Source organism: Oryctolagus cuniculus, chromosome 13 (genome assembly GCF_051225735.1).
Source record: "Oryctolagus cuniculus isolate XC-2025 breed Fujian yellow rabbit chromosome 13, ASM5122573v1, whole genome shotgun sequence".
Lineage (NCBI taxonomy): Eukaryota > Metazoa > Chordata > Mammalia > Lagomorpha > Leporidae > Oryctolagus > Oryctolagus cuniculus.
In genome coordinates this window covers 101,719,846-101,738,695 of record NC_142879.1, presented here as the reverse complement: position 1 = coordinate 101,738,695, position 18,850 = coordinate 101,719,846, and the positions used below count along the sequence as shown (strand labels likewise).

The 18,850-nt window shown below is 47.1% G+C and overlaps 1 pseudogene; it reads left to right on the top strand.

Moving 5' to 3' along the window:
• The first annotated feature begins 1,209 nt into the window (after positions 1 to 1,209).
• On the top strand, positions 1,210 to 1,299 carry LOC149122815 (small nucleolar RNA U3; annotated as a pseudogene).
• The last annotated feature ends 17,551 nt before the right edge of the window (positions 1,300 to 18,850 follow it).

Here is an 18,850-nt window from a genome sequence, read left to right as displayed (position 1 = left end):
GGTCCTGGTCCAGTCCCAGCTATTGTGGGCATTTGGTGAGTGAACCAGTGATGGAAGATTCATTCATTCTCATTATCTATCTGTCTATCTGTCTGTCTATCTATCTATCTATCTATCTATTGGTGAGTGAACCAATGGATGGAAGATTCATTCATTCTCATTATCTATCTATCCATCCATCCATCCATCCATCCATCTCGTTGTCCTTGGTTCTGCTTTTCAAATAATTTTTTTTTAATTTTATTCAAGGTAGAAAAATGTCATGTATTTCCTGTGTACAGATTCAGGAACAGAGAGATACTTCTCACCCTACCCTCACTTCCACCCACACTCCCACCCTTCCTCCTCCCTCTCCTATTCCCATTCTTAAGTTTTACAAAGATCTATTTTCAGCTAGCTTTATACTCATAAGATTAACCCTACACTAAGTAAAGAGTTCAACAAATAGTATGAAACAAACAAACAAAAAACTGTTCCTTAACCATTGAAACAAGGTAATGTAAATAATCATTGAATTTCACAATGTCAATTTCATTCCTATAGATTACCTTATAGGTACTCTATTAGTTACCACAGATCAGAGAAAACATGGTATTTGTCTTTTTGGGGCTGGCTTATTTCACTAAACATAATGGTTTCCAGTTATATCCATTTTGTTGCAAAAGACAGGATTCATTCTTTTTTATGGCTGAGTAGTATTCCATAGTGTGTGTATACCATAATTTCTTTATCAGTCATCAGTTGATGGACATCTGGGTTGATTCCATTTCTTAGCTATTGTGAATTGAGCTGCAATAAACAAGGGAGTACAGATCACTCTTTTATATGCTGATTTCATTTCCTTTGGGTAAATTCCCAGGAGTGGGATGGTTGGGTCATATGGTAGGTCTATATTCAGATTTCTGAGATACCTCCATACCATCTTCCACAGTGGCTGCACCTGTTTACATTCCCACCAACAGTGGATTAGGCTACCTTTTTCTCTACATCCTGGCCAACATTTGTTGATTTCAATGTGCAAGCCATTCTAATGGAGTGAGGTGAAACCTGATTGTGGTTTTGATTTGCATTTCCCTGATGGTTAGTGATCCTGAGCATTTTTTCAAGTGTCTGTTGGCCATTTGAATTTCCTCACTTAAAAATTGCCTGTTCAAGTCCTTTGCCTGTTTCTTACTGGACTGTTTTGCTATTGTTGAATTTCTTGAGTTTAAGACTGTACTTTTGGGGATCATTTCTATAGTGCAGATTTCTTGAGCTATTTATAGATTCTGGATATTAACCCTTTATCAGTGGCATGGTTTGCAAATGTTTCTCTCATTCTGTCAGTTGCCTCTTCACATTGCTAAGGGTTTCTGTTGCAGTGCAAAAGCTTCTTAGTTTGATATAATCCCATTTGTCAATTTTGGCCTTGATCGCCTGTGCTTCTGGGGTCTCTTCCAAGAAGTTTTTGCCTATGCCTATGTCTTGCAGAGTTTCCCCAATGTTCTCCAGTAATTTGATGGTCTCAGTCACAGATTTAGGCCCTTGATCCATTTTGAGTGGATTTTTCTGTAAGGTGTAAGGTAGGGTTCTTGTTTCATACTTGTGCACATGCAAATCCCGTTTTCCCAGCACCATATGTTGAAGAGACTGTCCTTGCTCCAGGGATCGACTTTAGCTCCTTTGTCAAAGATAAGTTGGGTGTAGATGTGTGGATTGGTTGCTGGAATTTCTATTCTGTTCCATTGGTCTACACGTCTCTTTTCGCCAGTACCAGGCTGTTGTTTTTTTTTTTTTTAAGATTTATTTATTTATTTGAAAGTCAAAGTTACACAGAGAGAGGAGAGGCAGAGAGAGAGGTCTTCTGTCTAATGGTTCACTCCCCAATAGGCCGCAACAGCCGGAACTGCACCAATCTGAAGCCAGGAGCCAGGAGCTTCTTCTCTGGGTCTCCCACACGGGTGCAGGGGCCCAAGGACTTGGGCCATCTTCTGTAATCCCAGGCCATAGCAGAGAGCTGGATCAGAAGTGGAGCAGTTGGCCGGCGCCACTGCTCACTAAGCTAATCCTCCGCCTGCGGCGCTGGCACACTGGGTTCTAGTCCCGGTTGAGGAGCTGGATTCTGTCCCGGTTGCCCCTCTTCCAGGCCAGCTCTCTGCTATGGCCCGGAAGTGCGGTGGAGGATGGCCCAAGTGCTTGGGCCCTGCACCCACATGGGAGACCAGGAGAAGCACCTGGCTCCTGCCTTCGGATCAGTGTGGTGAGCCGGCCGTGGCGGCCATTGGAGGGTGAACCAACGGTAAAGGAAGACCTTTCTCCCTCTCTCTCTTTCTCTCTGTCCACTCTGCCTGTCAAGAAAAGAAAGAAGTGGAGCAGTTGGGATTTGAACTGGCACCCATATGGGATGCTGGTGCTTAAGGCCAGGGTGTTAACCTGCTAAACCACAGCACCACCCCCTAGGCTGTTTTGATTATAACTTCCCTGTAGTATGTCTTATAATCTGATACTGTGAAACAAAGCTGATACTTCCAGCTTTTTGTTGTATAAGATTAGTTTAGCTATTGAGGGTCTTTTGTGTTTCCATATGAATTTTAGCTTCATTCTTTTCTAGATCTGAGAAGAATGTCATTGGTATTTTCATTGGGATCACATTGAATCTATAAATTTATTTTGGTAGTATGGACATTTTGATAATATTGACTCTTCCAGTCCATTAACATGGAAGATTTTTCCTTTTTTTTGTGTCTTACATTTTCTTTCTTTAATGTTTTATAATTTTCATCATAGAGGTCTTTGACATCATTGATTAAATTTATTCTAAGCTATTTAATGTTTTTGTAGCTATTGTGAATGGGATTGATCTTAGAAATTATTTTTACTTTTAATTATTTAAGGATTTATTTACTTGAAAGGCAGAGATACAGACAGAGTGAGAGTGAGAAAGAGAGAGAGATCTTCCATCTGCTGGTGATGGCCTAGGCTGAATCAGGCTGGAGCCAGGAGCCAGGAACTTCTTTGGGGTCTTCCAAGTAGGTGCAGGAGCCCAAGCACTTGGGCCATCTGCATCTGCTTTCCCAGGAGCATCAGCAGAGAGCCAGATTGGAAGTGAAACAGCCAGGAGTGCCCCCCCCCCCAATGCCTGGTCTTTAAAACACTCTTTAACATATTAGGGGCCCAAACAAGTCACGCTATAGACATTTGTTTTATTGGACTCCACTTTTTTTCCCTCTCCCTCTGGATAAAAGTTTAATCTTAAAATCCAAGTCTGAGAGAAAGTTGTTAATGGTTTTTGATTTATCATGATTGTGTTCTAACTTTGTTTGCCCCTTGGGCTTCTTGTCTGAGAAAACTGAAAGGCTGGCCAAACACTAGCCGAGTCTACCATTTGAACGTGGTAGCGTCTCTTTAATTGCTTAATTCCCCTTGGGCATACTCATGCCAGATGTTCATTTGTTGAGTCCTTGCTCCATGCCAGGCATTTTGCTAATTAACAGTAAGTAGCCTGTCTGCAATCATCAGCTCTACTCAAATAGAAAAGTTCTAAATAGAAATATATTTAGGTAACTCTGGAAACTGGCTACAAATCAATATAGTTATTGTAAAAATTAAAGAAAATGGTATATAGCAAAAGTAATGAGTATATTATTACTAGGAATCTAGAAAATACCAACATAGCAGGATAGAAGGAGGATATCGCACTTTTCTGCTGTGGCATAGTAGGTAAACCCACCCATGATGCTGGCATCCCATATGGGTGCTGGTTCCAGTCCCCCCTGCTCCACTTCCAATTCAACTCTGCTCGTCTGCCTGGGAAAACAGCAGATGGCTGTTTTCAGTTTTCTCAGACAAGAAGCCCAAGGGGCAAACAAAGTTAGAATACAATCATGATAAATCAAAATGCTTGGGTCACTGCCACCCATGTGGGAGACCAGGATAGAGTTCTGGGTTCCTGGTTTGGGCCTGGCCCAGCTCCAGTCATTGTAGCCATTTAGGGGGTGAGCGAGGAGGTGGGAGTTTCTCCTTCTCTTTCTCTCCTTCTCTGTAACTCCACCTATCAAATCGAATAAAATCTTTTAAAATAACTTTTCTAAATATAAATTTAAAAAGTGAATACTTTTTAAGAATTTGAAAGCAATCACCCGTGGGACTGAAAGTAAATATAAAAAGAGTTTTAATTTTCCCTGTTGTGGGTGTTGTGGCACAGCAGAGTAAACCTCTTGGGACATCCACACCCTATATTCGAGTTCCAGTTTGAGTCCCAGCTACTCCACTTCTGATCCAGCTCTCTGCTAATGCAGCCTGGGAGGCAACAGATGGCAACTCAAGTGCTTGGGCCTCTGCCATCCTCGTGGGACACCCAGGTGGAGTTCCTGGCTGTTGTGGACATTTTGGAAGTGAACCTGTGGAAGGAAGATTCATCTCTCATCTCCCCTCCCCTCCCCTCCCCTCTTCTCTCTCTCTCTCTCTCTCCTCTCTCTCTGTCCCCCTCCCTCCCTCCCTGTCTCTTTCAGGTACTTGAAAGTAAATGAACATTTAACACAAAGAGAATCCTTAAGGTGATATGACAGAAACAAGATCAAATGTGTCTCATACAACAAATATAAATGGCATAAATTCATGAATTAAGAGATTTCAGCAACAGCAAAAATTGAAACTAACCAGCTGTTTCCGAAAACCAAATGTTTCAATAAGATTGGTAACTGTGGGGAGCAATCCGGACTAGACTAAGTTACTGGAATTAAGACTTATTCTATGCATCTGTTCTCCCACAATATGGCGCTGGGAGAGAAGTAAACAGCTTCCGCACAGCTGCCTCCAGTTCAACTAATAAACTGTAGGACTTGCTCCTGATTGGAGGAGAGCAGCGTACTCGGCGTGTGGGCAGCCGAGTTGGGATTGGCGGAGGAGGACTATAAAGGAGGAGAGAGACGGCATGCACCAGGAACATCTATGGGGAACATCTAAGGGAACCCGTGCAGCCCCCAGAGAGCCGGCCGGCGGTGTGCCGCTCCCCTGCGGAAGTGGGGAATGTGGCCAGGGGGAACTGCCCTTCCACGGAGGTGGAAGGGATAGTAGCCAACCCGGGAAGAACCAGCAGCAAACCCGGGGAAGGCCGAGCAGACGAAAGAACAGCGCAGGGTCCTGTGTTGCTCCTCCACGAAGAGGGGGAGTGACATAATGGTGCCGTGACTCGGATAGGAAACCTGACTCGGATAGGAAACCTAGAATGGATATGAAACTTAGGAGGGAAGAAACGGGAAGAAATGGGCAAATATCGGAGAGAGAGACTAGCAAACAGCCTAGGGAAAATATCGGAGAGAGAGACTAGCAAACAGCCTAGGGAAAATACCGGAGAGAGAGACTAGCAAACAGCCTAGGGAAAAGCCGGACGAAAAAGGAGCCGGAAGAAGCTATTGAAAGCCTAGGCATAGACTCGGATACGGACTACGGGGGGAAGCTGGGAGAAATCTCTAAGGTCAAAAGCGAAAGTGAAAGCTAGAAACGGACTACGGGGGGAAGCTGGGAGAAATCTCTAAGGTCGAAAGCGAAAGTGAAAGCTAGAACAAACAGACTCGGATACGGACTGTGGGGAGAGGCCAGGAGAAATGAGGGAGGAATATCGTTGGAGGAAAGCTTGGGGAAACATACCGGGTAGAGAAAAATGTTAGGGAAATTGAAGCCGTGGGGGGCAGGCCGAGGCGGATACGAAAGCCACTTTGGAATTCTCAAGTTAGCCCGGGAATAGGGGGCGAAAAGTTGAAACCAGAAGCTGAGACGCAAGCCAGATTGGGATCCGTCTGATTAGCCCGGGGAGCAAAGGACGGGAAGCCAAACCGTGGGGCGGAGACGTACGCTGGGTTGAATTCGCCAGGCTAGCCCGGGGAACTTAGATTGAATGCTAGTGGCGGACACGTAAGCTACGCTGTGTTACTCCCGGAAGCCGCCGCGTGCAGAGAGAGCACGGGGCGTGAATAGATAGGGAACGGGGCTGGCGTAGGCCGTGGTGCAGACGCGAAGGGCGTGGAGACCGCGGAGTGCGCGAAGCCAAGCCGCGCAAAGCCGGGAAGCTGCGCAGATGAAAGAGGCGCGGGCTGAAGCGGCTCAACCGGGAAGCTGCCGAGAAGCAGCCTCGGGGCGGGCGCAGCCGGGAAGCTGCAGGGATAAGAGAAACAGAAGTTTGGAAGTGGAGTGAGAGAAATAGGAATGCTGGAAGATAGAAGTAAAATGGGAGAAATAGGAATGCCCGGAGATAGAGAAATAGAGAAATAAAAAGGCCTCCCTACAATACTGCAATTAGAAGGCTTGGATTCGGTCTGCCCGATTAGTGAGGCGATGAGCACCTGGGCGGCTAGCAGCTTATGCGCCGCAGGTCACCGAAGACAGGCACGAATTAACATCAGTAAAGCTTCCCCACAATGCAACAATTAGGAGGCTTGGATTCGGTCTGCCTGATTTAAGGCGGTAAGCGCCAGCAAGCAGCTCGACCAGAGTATGAGCTGCAGGTCACTGAAGATAGGCACAAACCAACACTAATAAGTCTCCCCCACAATACGGCAATGAGAAGGCTTGGATTCGGTTTGCCTGATAGGTTTTGTAAACACCTGCAGGCAGTTCTGGCAGAGCAGAGCATGCGCTGCAGGGCACCGAACACAGGCACGCATCAGCGCCTAAAAACCTCCTCACAATGGCGAAGAGAGGACCCAGATTCGGTTTTCCTGATTGATAGGACTTGTAAGAGCCTGTGGCAACTCTAGCAAGTAGAGCAGAGTGTGTGCTGCGGGACACCGAAGACAGGCGCGTATCAACGCCAAAAAAATAAAAAGAAAGGGGGATCTGTGGGGAGCAATCCGGACTAGACTAAGTTACTGGAATTAAGACTTATTCTATGCATCTGCTCTCCCACAATATGGCGCTGGGAGAGAAGTAAACAGCTTCCGCACAGCTGCCTCCAGTTCAACTAATAAACTGTAGGACTTGCTCCTGATTGGAGGAGAGCAGCGTACTCGGCGTGTGGGCAGCCGAGTTGGGATTGGCGGAGGAGGACTATAAAGGAGGAGAGAGACGGCATGCACCAGGAACATCTATGGGGAACATCTAAGGGAACCCGTGCAGCCCCCAGAGAGCCGGCCGGCGGTGTGCCGCTCCCCTGCGGAAGTGGGGAATGTGGCCAGGGGGAACTGCCCTTCCACGGAGGTGGAAGGGATAGTAGCCAACCTGGGAAGAACCAGCAGCAAACCCGGGGAAGGCCGAGCAGACGAAAGAACAGCGCAGGGTCCTGTGTTGCTCCTCCACGAAGAGGGGGAGCGACAGTAACCAAATGCCAGGCAAGTGCAAGCAAACAAAAAGCAGGAGGCAAAATAATGATATCAAGGAAGAATTTAATGTCCATTAATTGGGTCAAAAATCACTCTTTGTCCATCAATAGTGTAAGCCACAAAAGGGAGAGCACTGAGGCAGAAAGGAAGAATTGGGAAACATGGTCAACAAAACCACATTATTTGGTAATCTGCAAAAGGCTTATCTTAGGCCTTAAAGAAAAATGGTTATAGAGGGTCTGAATAATGTGGTTCCTCAAGCTGATCTTATGGTTTGAGATGAATGATTTGTACTGAAAGCTCAGACTATACCTCACTGAGCATTTTGAAAATGTTTTAAATTTATTTTCATTTATTTAAAATGCAGAGAGAAAGCCCTTTCATCCACCAATTACTCCCCCAAATGCTTGCAACAGCCAGGGCTGGGTCTGGCTGAAGCCATAGACGAACTCTAGGAGGGTCTCCCACATGGGTGACAGGAACCCAAGTACTTGCGCCATCACCTGCTGCCCCCCAGGGTGTGCATTAGCTGGAAGCTGGAATCAGAAGTAGAGCCAGGATCCAAGCCTAGGCACTCTGATGTAGGATTGGATGTCCTACATCACATCTTTAACCTCTGCTCCAAACACCTAGCTCCATTGAGCATTTACAAATCAGAATCCTAGTGTAGGCTAAACTAGAACTTCCTTAAATTCCAAAATGTTTAAATACTGTAAATTATGTTTTGTATTCACAGCCAAATAGAACTAGAAATGAATAACAAATAGAATCCAAAAATCTAAAATTTTTTAATGTTAAAGCATGCTGATCATTGGGCAGATAAAAATGAAATTGCAAACTATCCAAAAAATAACAATGGCACTGTCAGAATCTGCAGAATATGAGTAAAATTAACTCAGGAAAAATTTTCTCTTCAATATTTTTTTCTGAGAAATTAATATAAATAAACATTGGTTCCAGCAACTGGGGGAAAAGTAACATGAGTAATATTTTGGCTAGGTTATCCTATACACTGAATTTCCCGGGAATGCACTAGCATGTAAGTCAAAGGAAGATTATACTTCATTTTTTTCCTGAACTCTACCAGGAAGCCCTCACGGTTTTCTGGTGTGTAGGTCTTCAGCTGGGCATGTCTGCACGCATACCCACCCTGGCATGCACAGTAACTATCTGCATTTGATAGCTACTGTCTTCTAGGGAGACTTGCTTGAGCATGTCTATGTGAAAATCTGCATGGTTTCATTTTCAACAGATTTTCATTAATTTTCCCATCCATTACGATGAGGCATTTTTTTAATTCAGCAGAGTACATTAACTGTGGATTTTTATTTCAGGATAGCAGAACGATATTACACAATTTCTCTTAGGGGTAACGGGATAGGCTGTTGTCGCTTCACATGTACTTCTATTCAGGTCTCACCGATTTTGCACCTCCTGAATTTCACCACTCAACCTGTTGTAATGTTATAATTTGGTGTGATTAATATATAGCAGCATAAAAGTATCCTCAGAGACACTACTGGTATGAACAGACTGCTGAAATAGTTTTAAAGTTTTCCCAAAAAAACTAAGAGGATTAAATAAAATAATGTACATTAATACTGACCTAAATATTAACAGATTCAGCTGAGACAGGTGTTTGACCTAGTGGTCAAGACACCCGCCTCCCACATTGGAGTGCCCGGGTGTGATGTCTGGGTCTGGTTCCTGGCTCCAGTTTCCTGCTAATACAGACCCTGGGAAGCAGTGACGATGGCTCAAGTAGTTGTATCTGTACTCCACATGCAGACCTGGAGTTCCTAGCTCCTGGCTTTGTCCCAGCCAAGTCCCAGGCCAGTGTAGGCATGTGCAGCCAGGTGAACCAACACATGGGAGATCTCTCTCTCTCTCTCTCTCTCTCTCTCTCTCTCTCTCCTTCTGTCTGAATAATCTGTGGAAAGGTGGGAGGAATTGTGGAAATTTCTTTAACTAGATGGAGGTCTGCCCCTGCCAAGGCACATGCAGGCAGGACTTGAAATCCAATAGACCTATAGCAGGTTAATTTTTACATTGAAAATGTTGTATGGCCTGTGAATGATGTTATCAATATCCAAATGGCCCTTGGCAGAAAAAAAAGGTTCCTCACCCCTGAAGGGGATGCAAGGCCATTTGTGGTTTCTGGAAGAGCAGCTCTGTGTGGCTGATAGTTGAGATAGGTTTTCTAAAGAGGGAAAATAGCTTTGTAACTTCATACACTGAGCTCTTCAGCTGGTGAGAACATGTAAAGCAGGCTGCAGATACCTGCTAGGAGACTGACAGACCAAGTGTAACAAAAGCTTGGTGCCAGGTTCTCTTAGGCATCAAAGAAGGGGCTGGTGTTGTGGCCCCTTGGTGGGTTAAGCCACTGCCTGGGACACCTATTGGAGCGTGTTCAAATCCCAGCTACTCAGCTTCCAGTCCAGCTCCCTGCCCACTGGGAAAGCAGCAGAAGATGGCCCATGTGCTTGGGTCCCTGCACCCACATGGGAGACCTGGATGATGCTCCTGGCTTCAGTCTGGCCCAGTCCTGGCTGTTGAGGGCATGTGTGGAGTGACATGAGAAGGGAGAGGTTGAAGAGCGCTGGGGACAGGTAACTCCCACATGGAGGACTAGAGTGGAGGTGAGAAGGAGAGTGTTGGTAGGAGTGTCCAAGGGGCCTTCATTTTCTTCATAAATTAGGAATAATGAATTCTCAGAGTTGGTCTAGCTATTTTTTTAAGTAGCTTTTTTTTTTTTAAAGTGTCTTACCTTCCCTGACTGGCATAAAATAGCATTTGCATGTTACATTGCCTGGAATTCCTTGAGCTTAAAAATAAATAAAACTTGAGTTGTTTATTTATTTGGGAGGCAGAACGATCTCCCAGCTGCTGGGTCACTCCCCATATGCCTACAGTGGCCCAGGCTGGGCCAGGCTGAAGCCAGAAGCTGGGAACTCAATCCAGGAATCTCATGTGGGTGGGAGGAACCCAAGTACTCGAGCTGCTACCCCAGGGTGTGCATTGACAGGAAGCTGGAGTCAGGAGCAGAGTCAGGATTCAAACCCTGGCTCTCTGATATGGGATGTGGGCCTCCTGACTGGTGTTTGATCTGCTGTAGCCAACATCTGCCCTCTTTCAGTCTTAAGTGTCCAGGTACCCAGGCCAAACTGGCTTCAGTTAAAAAGCACTCTGCTCCTGTATCTGGATAGCCCAGGGTGGAGCTGGCTGGAGCTGGTGTTTGATGTCGGGGCTATGGCAACATTATCAAGACTTGGCTCTTTGTGTTTTGAGGCACAGGGGCTTAGCCTGGCTCCCTGGGTTTCCTTCCATGGACTGGCTGCACTCTCAGACAGGTTCTGTATTCGGGATACAAGCCAGCTGTACTAGGAACTCCCCGCAAGACAGCTGGACAACAGGGTGTCCTCTGGGAACTCCTGACGAAGTCCTGACTTTTCTTCCAATTGCTCTTCAAGGCAGACTCTGTTAAAAACCCAGATTCTGGGCCCCAGCTCAAGAGTGAGATGTGGGGTGAGGCCTTGCTAACAAGTTCCCAGGGGAGGCGCTGCCCCCAGGCCTGGGCCCACACGCTGAGAACCATTGATCGCCAAGCAGCCAGGGTCACCTCCACAGGGTTGAGGGCAGTTCCTGCCCAAGATGTGCTTGTCCAGGAGGGCATGTCTCTTATGGGAGGTGAGAGCTGGGACCACAGGGATCACCATTCCCTGTGCAAGACCTGAGTTTTTTTGACTTGTTGGATCTAGTAATAGGGGCAAATCTGAATGCAGAATGTAGGTTTATTTGTCTTAGATCTGAGAGGCAGAAAGAGTTCCCATCTATCGGTGTTACTCCCCCTCCCCCAAATACCTGCAAAAGCCAGAGTTGGGGCAGATGGAAGCCAAGAGTTGGGAACCCAGTCTGGGTCTCCCACAGGGTTAGCGGGGATACACCAACTTGACGCCTTCCAAATGTCAGGTTAGCAGGGAGCTGGAGTCCGGCACAAGGCCAGGACCTGAACCCAGGCACTCTGATATGGGGCATGAGTGTCGCAGTGGCGGCTTCAGTGCTGCACCAAGCGCCTACGTCTGTGGGTTAATCTTCATGTGAGTGTGGAAGCCCAGCTCCTTGTGAACACCTGGGAGGTTCCTTGCCCCAGGTTTGCAAGTCAAAGTTGAGTGTGCGATGGCCGGCGCCGCGGCTCACTAGGCTAATCCTCCGCCTTGCAGCGCCGGCACACCGGGTTCTAGTCCCGGTTGGGGCGCCGGATTCTGTCCCGGTTGCCCCTCTTCCAGGCCAGCTCTCTGCTGTGGCCAGGGAGTGCAGTGGAGGATGGCCCAAGTGCTTGGGCCCTGCACGACCAGGAGAAGTACCTGGCTCCTGCCATCGGATCGGCGCGGTGTGCCGGCCGCAGTGCGCTCGCTGCGGGAACCATTGAAGGGTGAACCAATGGCAAAGGAAGACCTTTCTCTCTGTCTCTCTCTCTCACTGTCCACTCTGCCTGTCAAAAAAAAAAAAAAAAAAAAAAAAAAAAGTCGAGTGTGCGGAACATTGTGGTGACAATCAGTTCTGAGTGTGTTCTCCAGCCCCTTGTCTTGGGGCGCTGCCCCTTCATTGGTCTTGATAGTTTTTGACTTTTATATCGATCATAAATCTGGGGCCTCTTTTCCATATTCTGGGAAAATGGACCCAAATCCACCCTAAATGATGCCAGTACCATATTATTTTGAAGGCTCAGGGCCTGGGTTCCTTCCATTGGTTTTGCCCTAACCTACCCCTCCCAGGTTTTCAGTTCCACAAAGCAATCACTTTTCTGCCACAATTCAAGTCTGCTTCACAGAGCCCCTTGTGGAATAGTATGACGACTAATCCCCGCGCGGGCCATCAGGGAAGGTGTCCTGAGTATGCAGAATTCACTGGAGAGGCTCAGGGGTGCGAAGATGGAGGAAGCCCAACAGGACCAGACCCCAGGTGTCCAAGGGTGCTGCCTGAGATGAAACTGACGAGATAAACAAGAGTCAGGTCACAACCAGCTTCCTGACATCCTCTAAGGATCTTAAAAGCAAAGGGGAGAGAGAAATCAGGCTGATGAGATGATCATGGCCAAGGCAATGGAGCCAAGTAGACAGATGTTGAAAGCTGTGGCATGAGCATTAGCAGAGGCGGCACAAGGGATGGGGACTGCGGGCTGTGAGAGGAGGGCGGCTAGCAGCATAGTGCCTCGGAGAGCCTGGAACAGGGTGGGGTGGGTGGGGAGAAGGGAGCTCAAGTTTACATATGGTTAAGCTTGAGGTGTCTGTGCAGGAAGCAGGTGCAGCTGGGTATGTGGATCTGAAGCTTCGGGAGAAAGAACCAGGCTGAAGTTGAGGATTTGGAAGTCCTCGCCGTACAGAAGGTGATCCAAGGATAGAGAACCACACAGAGAATGTGTAGAATGAGAAGGAAGAGAAGCCTGGAATGCAATTCTGAGAGTTGTCTGTGTTTAAGAGAGAGAAGAAAAGGAACAGCAAAGCAGACAAGCAGGGGACCTGCAAGAGAACCGCTCAGTGCCACTCGCTGCTCAAGGAGGGCGTGCCCCAACCTCCACACCAAATGCTGGCCAAACGCAAGTTAAGTCAGGTTGTGACTTAAGTCCTGGCAGTGAGATGCTTCTCGGTGGCCTCAGGTGGTTTGAATGAAGTGCAGGCAAGAATACAAGGTCGCAGAGGGTTCCTGAGTGAGTTAGAGAGGAGGTATTCAAAGCTCTCTGCATAAGGACTCCTAAGATATAAGTGGAAGCGTCTCATTGATCAAGGCATAGCCAGAAGAAGTGTGGGCAAGGTGCAAGTCCTAGGAGATTAGATCAGAGATGATGAGGCAGACTCTGGAAGGCTCCTTAGGCCAAGACAGGTGCTCTGGGGTTGAAGCTGAGTTGAGACAGAAGGCAATGGGAAGCCTTACTAGAGAAGTCATGCTTCGATTTGGGAGTAAACACAGCCCTTCTATCATAGCCAGAGAGGGTGAAGAATTTGTGAGTCAGAGGAAGGATGCTGTGGTTAATTTCTACTCAGTTTCTTCTGAGGTAGAGGGGGGAGGTGTGTGGTTACAGGTTGAGTGGAGTGAACCAGTGTGAGAGGTGTGTAGTTACAGTTGAGTGGAGTGAACCAGGGTGAGAGGTGTGTGGTTACAGTTGAGTGGAGTGAACCAGGGTGAGAGGTGTGTGGTTACAGTTGAGTGGAGTGAACCAGTGTGAAAACAGTCCTGGAGCCAGTGCTGCAGCTCACTAGGCTAATCCTCTGTCCAGCAGCGCTGGCACCCCGGGTTCCAGTCCCGGTCGGGGCGCCGGATTCTGTCCCGGTTGCCCCTCTTCCAGGCCAGCTCTCTGCTGTGGCCCGGGAGTGCAGTGGAGGATGGCCCAAGTGCTTGGGCCCTGCACCCCATGGGAGACCAGGAGAAGCACCTGGCTCCTGCCTTCGGATTAGCGCGGTGTGCCAGCGGCAGCACGCCGGCCACGGCGACCATTGGAGGGTGAACCAACGGCAAAAAGGAGGTATCATGGCAATGGCACATGAAGGACCTCTGGAAATCCACGAGACACTGGCTAAACTGTCAGACTGAATGTTGTTAGAACTTTACACATCAGGCAAAGACTAATCTAAAGAGTGCTTACTTGGAGCAGGTGTTGTGGCGCAGCAGGTCAGGCCCTCGTGGGACGTCCGCATCCACATCAGAGTGCCTGATCCAAATCCCAGCTCCTCCACTTCCAAGCCAGCTTCCTGCTAATGTGCACATTAAGACACAGCAGATGTTGGACCAAATAGCCTATGAGCCTGTGCCGCCCACAAGGGAGACCTGGACAGAGTTCCAGGCCCCTGGCTTCAGCCTGGCCTGGCCTCGGCTATGCAGGCATTCTGGGGAGTGAGCCAGCAAGTGGAAGATATTCTCTGCCTCTCTCTCTCTGTCTCTGTGTGTCTGCCTTTTCAAATAAATAGCTAAATAAAGAGTATTCGAGGAAAACAGCTAAATCTGGAAGACAGCAGTAAGCTTTGTGGTTGATCTTATTCCCATGGTCTTCTCCCCACCTCCAGAGTGACAACTCCACAGTGACTATTCTGTGGAACCTTGGAAACTGACATCCCTACCTTTGCAGTGGAAACCAATAGCCTAGGAGCCACATGAGAGGTAGGAATGGGGTTCGAACTCTCCCAAAGCCCCCTTTCCAGGCAGCTACCACTGTCCGACCCGCCTGGCAGCTCCCTGAGAAGTTTGGATTGTGTCGTTATTTAACCTAACCCAGAACTCTGCTCTCAATATGAGCAGCTCTCCCCCCAGGGCATCTGTGGAAACAACCAGTGGTTGTTGTTCAACAGTGCAGCAATACATTTAGCATGAATGAGGGAGAAAATGCACCAGGGGAAACTGGGAAATGAGATGTTCAGCAGGTGCTTTGGAAACTGCGGCTGTTTCTAGACACCTAGAGAGCCAGGCTTGCAGGAAGGACCCAGAAGGAAGTGACCTAGTGTATCACTCCTTGCTGAACTCAAGGCCCTGCAGAGGCAGGAGGTGAAGGCTAAGGCAGGGCTAAAGCTCTGTGTCAGAGCATTGAAGGCATGCCCTAACATGTCCTCTCATTAGCTGACCATGAAGCCAAGTGAACAGAGACTTCAGCTATTATGCACAACAAAGGATACAGATTTTACAAAACTAGTCCAGGAAAGCCACGTAGAAACAAAACCAAACATCAACAACAATAACAGAGCAGTTAGTGGGTGAATCTCCTGTGCCCATTTTTCATTAAAAAAATTAAGAGATAGAAATAAACAGGAAACATAAAAAAGCAATTAGTAGAAACTGCTTACAATAAGCTCAGACATTAGACTCCCTAGACAAACATTTAAACCAACTGTTATAAATATGCTCAAAGAACTAAAGAAAACTATCTCTAAAATACTAAAGAAAATTATGACAATCTCTCCCCCAAATAGAGAACTTCAGTAAGAGAAATATAGAAAACAGAAATTTAAAAAGGACTAGGATGTACAATAACTGAAATTAAAAATTCACTGGAAGATCCTAAGATTTGAACAATCAGAAGAGGAAATCATCAAACTCAAAGGAAATTATACAGTCCAAGAAATAGGCAAAAAATAATGGAAACAAAATGAACACGGGGTGGGCATCTGACAACACACCCATTGGGACACCCATATCCCACACTGGAGTGTCTGGGTTCAAGTCCCGGCTCTGCTCCCAATTCCAGCTTCCTGCTAATGTACAACCTGAGAAGCAGCAGGTGACGGCTCAAGTGGTTGAGTACTTACCACCCACATGGGAGGCCTGCATTGAGTTCCTGGCTCCCAGCTTTGACCTGACCCAGCAGTAGCCTTTGTGGGTATTTGGATTGGAGATTCATTCTCTCTCTCTCTCTCTCTCCCCTTCCATTCCTCCCTCCCTCATAAATAAACTTAGAATAAAATGAATAGAGCATCAGAGACCTGTGGGACAGTGTCAAACACACCAACACAGGTGCACTAGGAGTCCAACAGTAAGAAGAGAAAGGAAAGGGAGCAGACAGAATATTTGAAAGTTCAAAAATCTCAGCTGCAGGAGATGATGTGGCGCAGCAGGTTAAGCTGACGCTTGCAATGCCAGCATTCCATATCTTAGTGCCAGTTCAAGTCCCAGCTGCTCTACTGCTGATCCAGCTCCCTGCTAATGTGCTTGGGAAGGCAGTGGAAGATGGCATAGGACTTGGACTCCAGCTATCATATGTGAGACCAGGATGAAATTCTTGGCTCCTGACTTCAACCTGGCTCAGCCCTGGACATTGTGGCCATTTGGGGAATGAGCCAGTGGATGGAAGATATCTCTCTCTGTGTGTGTCACTGTGTCTTTTAAATAAATAAACAAACAAATAATTTTTCTAAAAAAAATCTCAACAGTAAAAATTTGAACATCCTACAACACCAAAGGCCCAATTTATGAGATAAATAACTGATAGCCGGGCTTCATTACCGTTAAGATATTCTGCTCTGTGAAAGACGCTCTTCCGAAAATGAGAAGACAAGCCACAAACCTGGGAGAACTATTTGCAAAAGACACATCCGATAAAGGACTGTTGCCCCAAATCTGCAAAGAACTCCTACAACTCAGCATTTGGAAAATGAACAAAGCAGCCAAAAATTGAGCAAAATACCCAAGCAAACACCTCGCCAGTGAAGTAATACAGATGGAAAATGAGCCCAGGAAAAGTTGCTCCTTGTCAAATTCAGAACAATGCAAACTGAAACAATGAGACACCTTCATATGCCTCTTAAAATGGCCAAAATCTAGAACACTGACAACGCCAAAGGCCAATTAGGATGTGGAACAACAGGATCTGTCATTCGTGGCTGCTGGTAATGCAGAAAGGTACATTTTGGAAGACAGCTTGGTAGTTGCCTACAAGACTAAACACAATTTTTACCTTATAATCCAGAAGTCATGTCCTTTGGTATTTGCTACAATGAGTCAAAAACTTTTATGTACACAGATATTCTACCCACAAATATTTTTTCTAAAGATTCTGTTTATTTATTTGAAAATCAGAATTAGAGAGAGAGAGAGAAAGAGATCTTCCTTCTGCTGCTTCATGCCCCAGATGGCCGCAATGGCCAGGGATGGGCCAGGGTCAAGCCAGGAACCAGGAGCATCACCTGGGTCTCCCACATGGATGGCAGGGGACCAAATACTTGGGCCATCTTCCACTGCTTTTCCCAGGCCACTAGTGGGGAGCTGGATCAGAAGTGGAGCAGCTGGGACTCAAACCGGCGTCCACATGGGATGCCAGCGCTGCAGGTGACAGCGTACCCCATGCACCACAACACTGTCTCCCTCCTCCACAAATGTTTGTAGCAGCTTTATTCATAATGGCCAAAACTTAGAAGCACCCAGGATGTCTTTTAGTAGGCAAATGGCTAAACTGTGGCCCAACCAGATACTGGATTTAATTCAAGTCTGGTAAGAAATGAACTATCCAACCATGAAAAGACAAGGAGTGTCTGTTTGGGCTGCTATAATTTAAAAAAACAAACAAACAAACAAACAAAACAATGACTTGGGTATATCCTAGGGGCCGGCATTGGTACAGTGGTTAAGTCACTGCTTGGGAGGCCTACATCCTGTATCAGACTGCCTGGTTCAAGTCCTGGCTTCTTGGCTTCTGATCCAGTTTCATGCACCTGTGGCTAGCAAATGTTGTCTTTGTTCTCAAACTTATCTATGCCAGTTATGCTTATTACAATTACATAGTTTAATTAAGTGTAACAGAATTAAGGGAACCAATGAACTATGATTATAAAAATAGGACATTTTGGAGTGGACAGTGTGGTGCAGTGGGTTATGCCACCATTTGGTATGTCCATGTCCCATATCCCCATGCTTTTTTAAAAAAAAAAATATTTTATTTATTTATTTGAGAGGTAGAGTTACAGATAAAGGGAGAGAGGGAAAGGTCTTCCATCCTGTGGTTCACTCCCCAAATGGCTACAACTGCCAGAGCTGGGCTGATCCGAAGCCAGGAACCAGGAGCTTCTTCTGGGTCTCCCACGTGGGTGCAGGGGCCCAAAGTAGTTGGGGGCATCTTCCACTGTTTCCCAGGCCATAAGTAGAGAGCTGAATCACAAGTGGAGCAGCCAGGACACGAACCAGCACCCATATGGGATGCCACAGCCACAGGCTGAGGCTTAGCCTACTATGCCACAGCGTTGGCCCCAATCCCTATGCTTCTGTCCACCTTGCTAGCACACTCTGGGATGCAACAGTGATGGCCCATGGTACTTGGGTCCCTGCCACCCACGTGGGAGACCCGGATGGAGTTCTGGGCTCCTGGCTTTGGCCTGGCACAGCCCCAGCATTGCAGCCATTTGGGAAGTGAACCAGTAGATGGAAGATCTGTGTGTGTGTGTGTGTGTGTGTGTGTGCACGCGTGCGCAATTCTGCCAAAAAATTCTTTTTTAAAAAACAGCTCTCAAGCTATAAAAATTGGGGTGAATTACAATCATTTAAAAGGATTCTTATATTCTTCATTGGGTCTTTGAATTCTTACTCCATCTTTTAAACATTTAAAAAAGAAGTTGAAATGTTAAATGTGTGGATGCATTGCAGCTAAAATTTATGTGGAAAAAAACCAAGCAGATAAAGCGCTTGTTTTCCCGAGTGGAGGTTTGAGAAATGCAAGTCCCTATGCTCTTCACACCAGGGTGGGCCCATTCCAGAGCTGTCTTAAGTCCCCTCATTCTCCCGGTGCCCCTCGCAGCCTGGTGCCTGGCACAGGTACCCAGCTGGACTTCCACTTAGCCGGCTTCTGTTGCCCGGCGGTGCGCTCTGCCCAAAGACCACTGGCTGAATGACAGCAGGGCACCCAGACGACAAGCCAAACGGGCCCTTTAAAAAATGTGCGAGGATCAAATGAAATATGACTTTAAGTACTGCAGCAGGCAACGCTGTCGAGATGGCGAGGAGCAGCCGGGGAGAATCGTGAATCTGCTGGCGATGAGCAGGGGCTTTGCGCAGCTGGAGAGGGTCCCGGGGCCAACCCGGCCTGA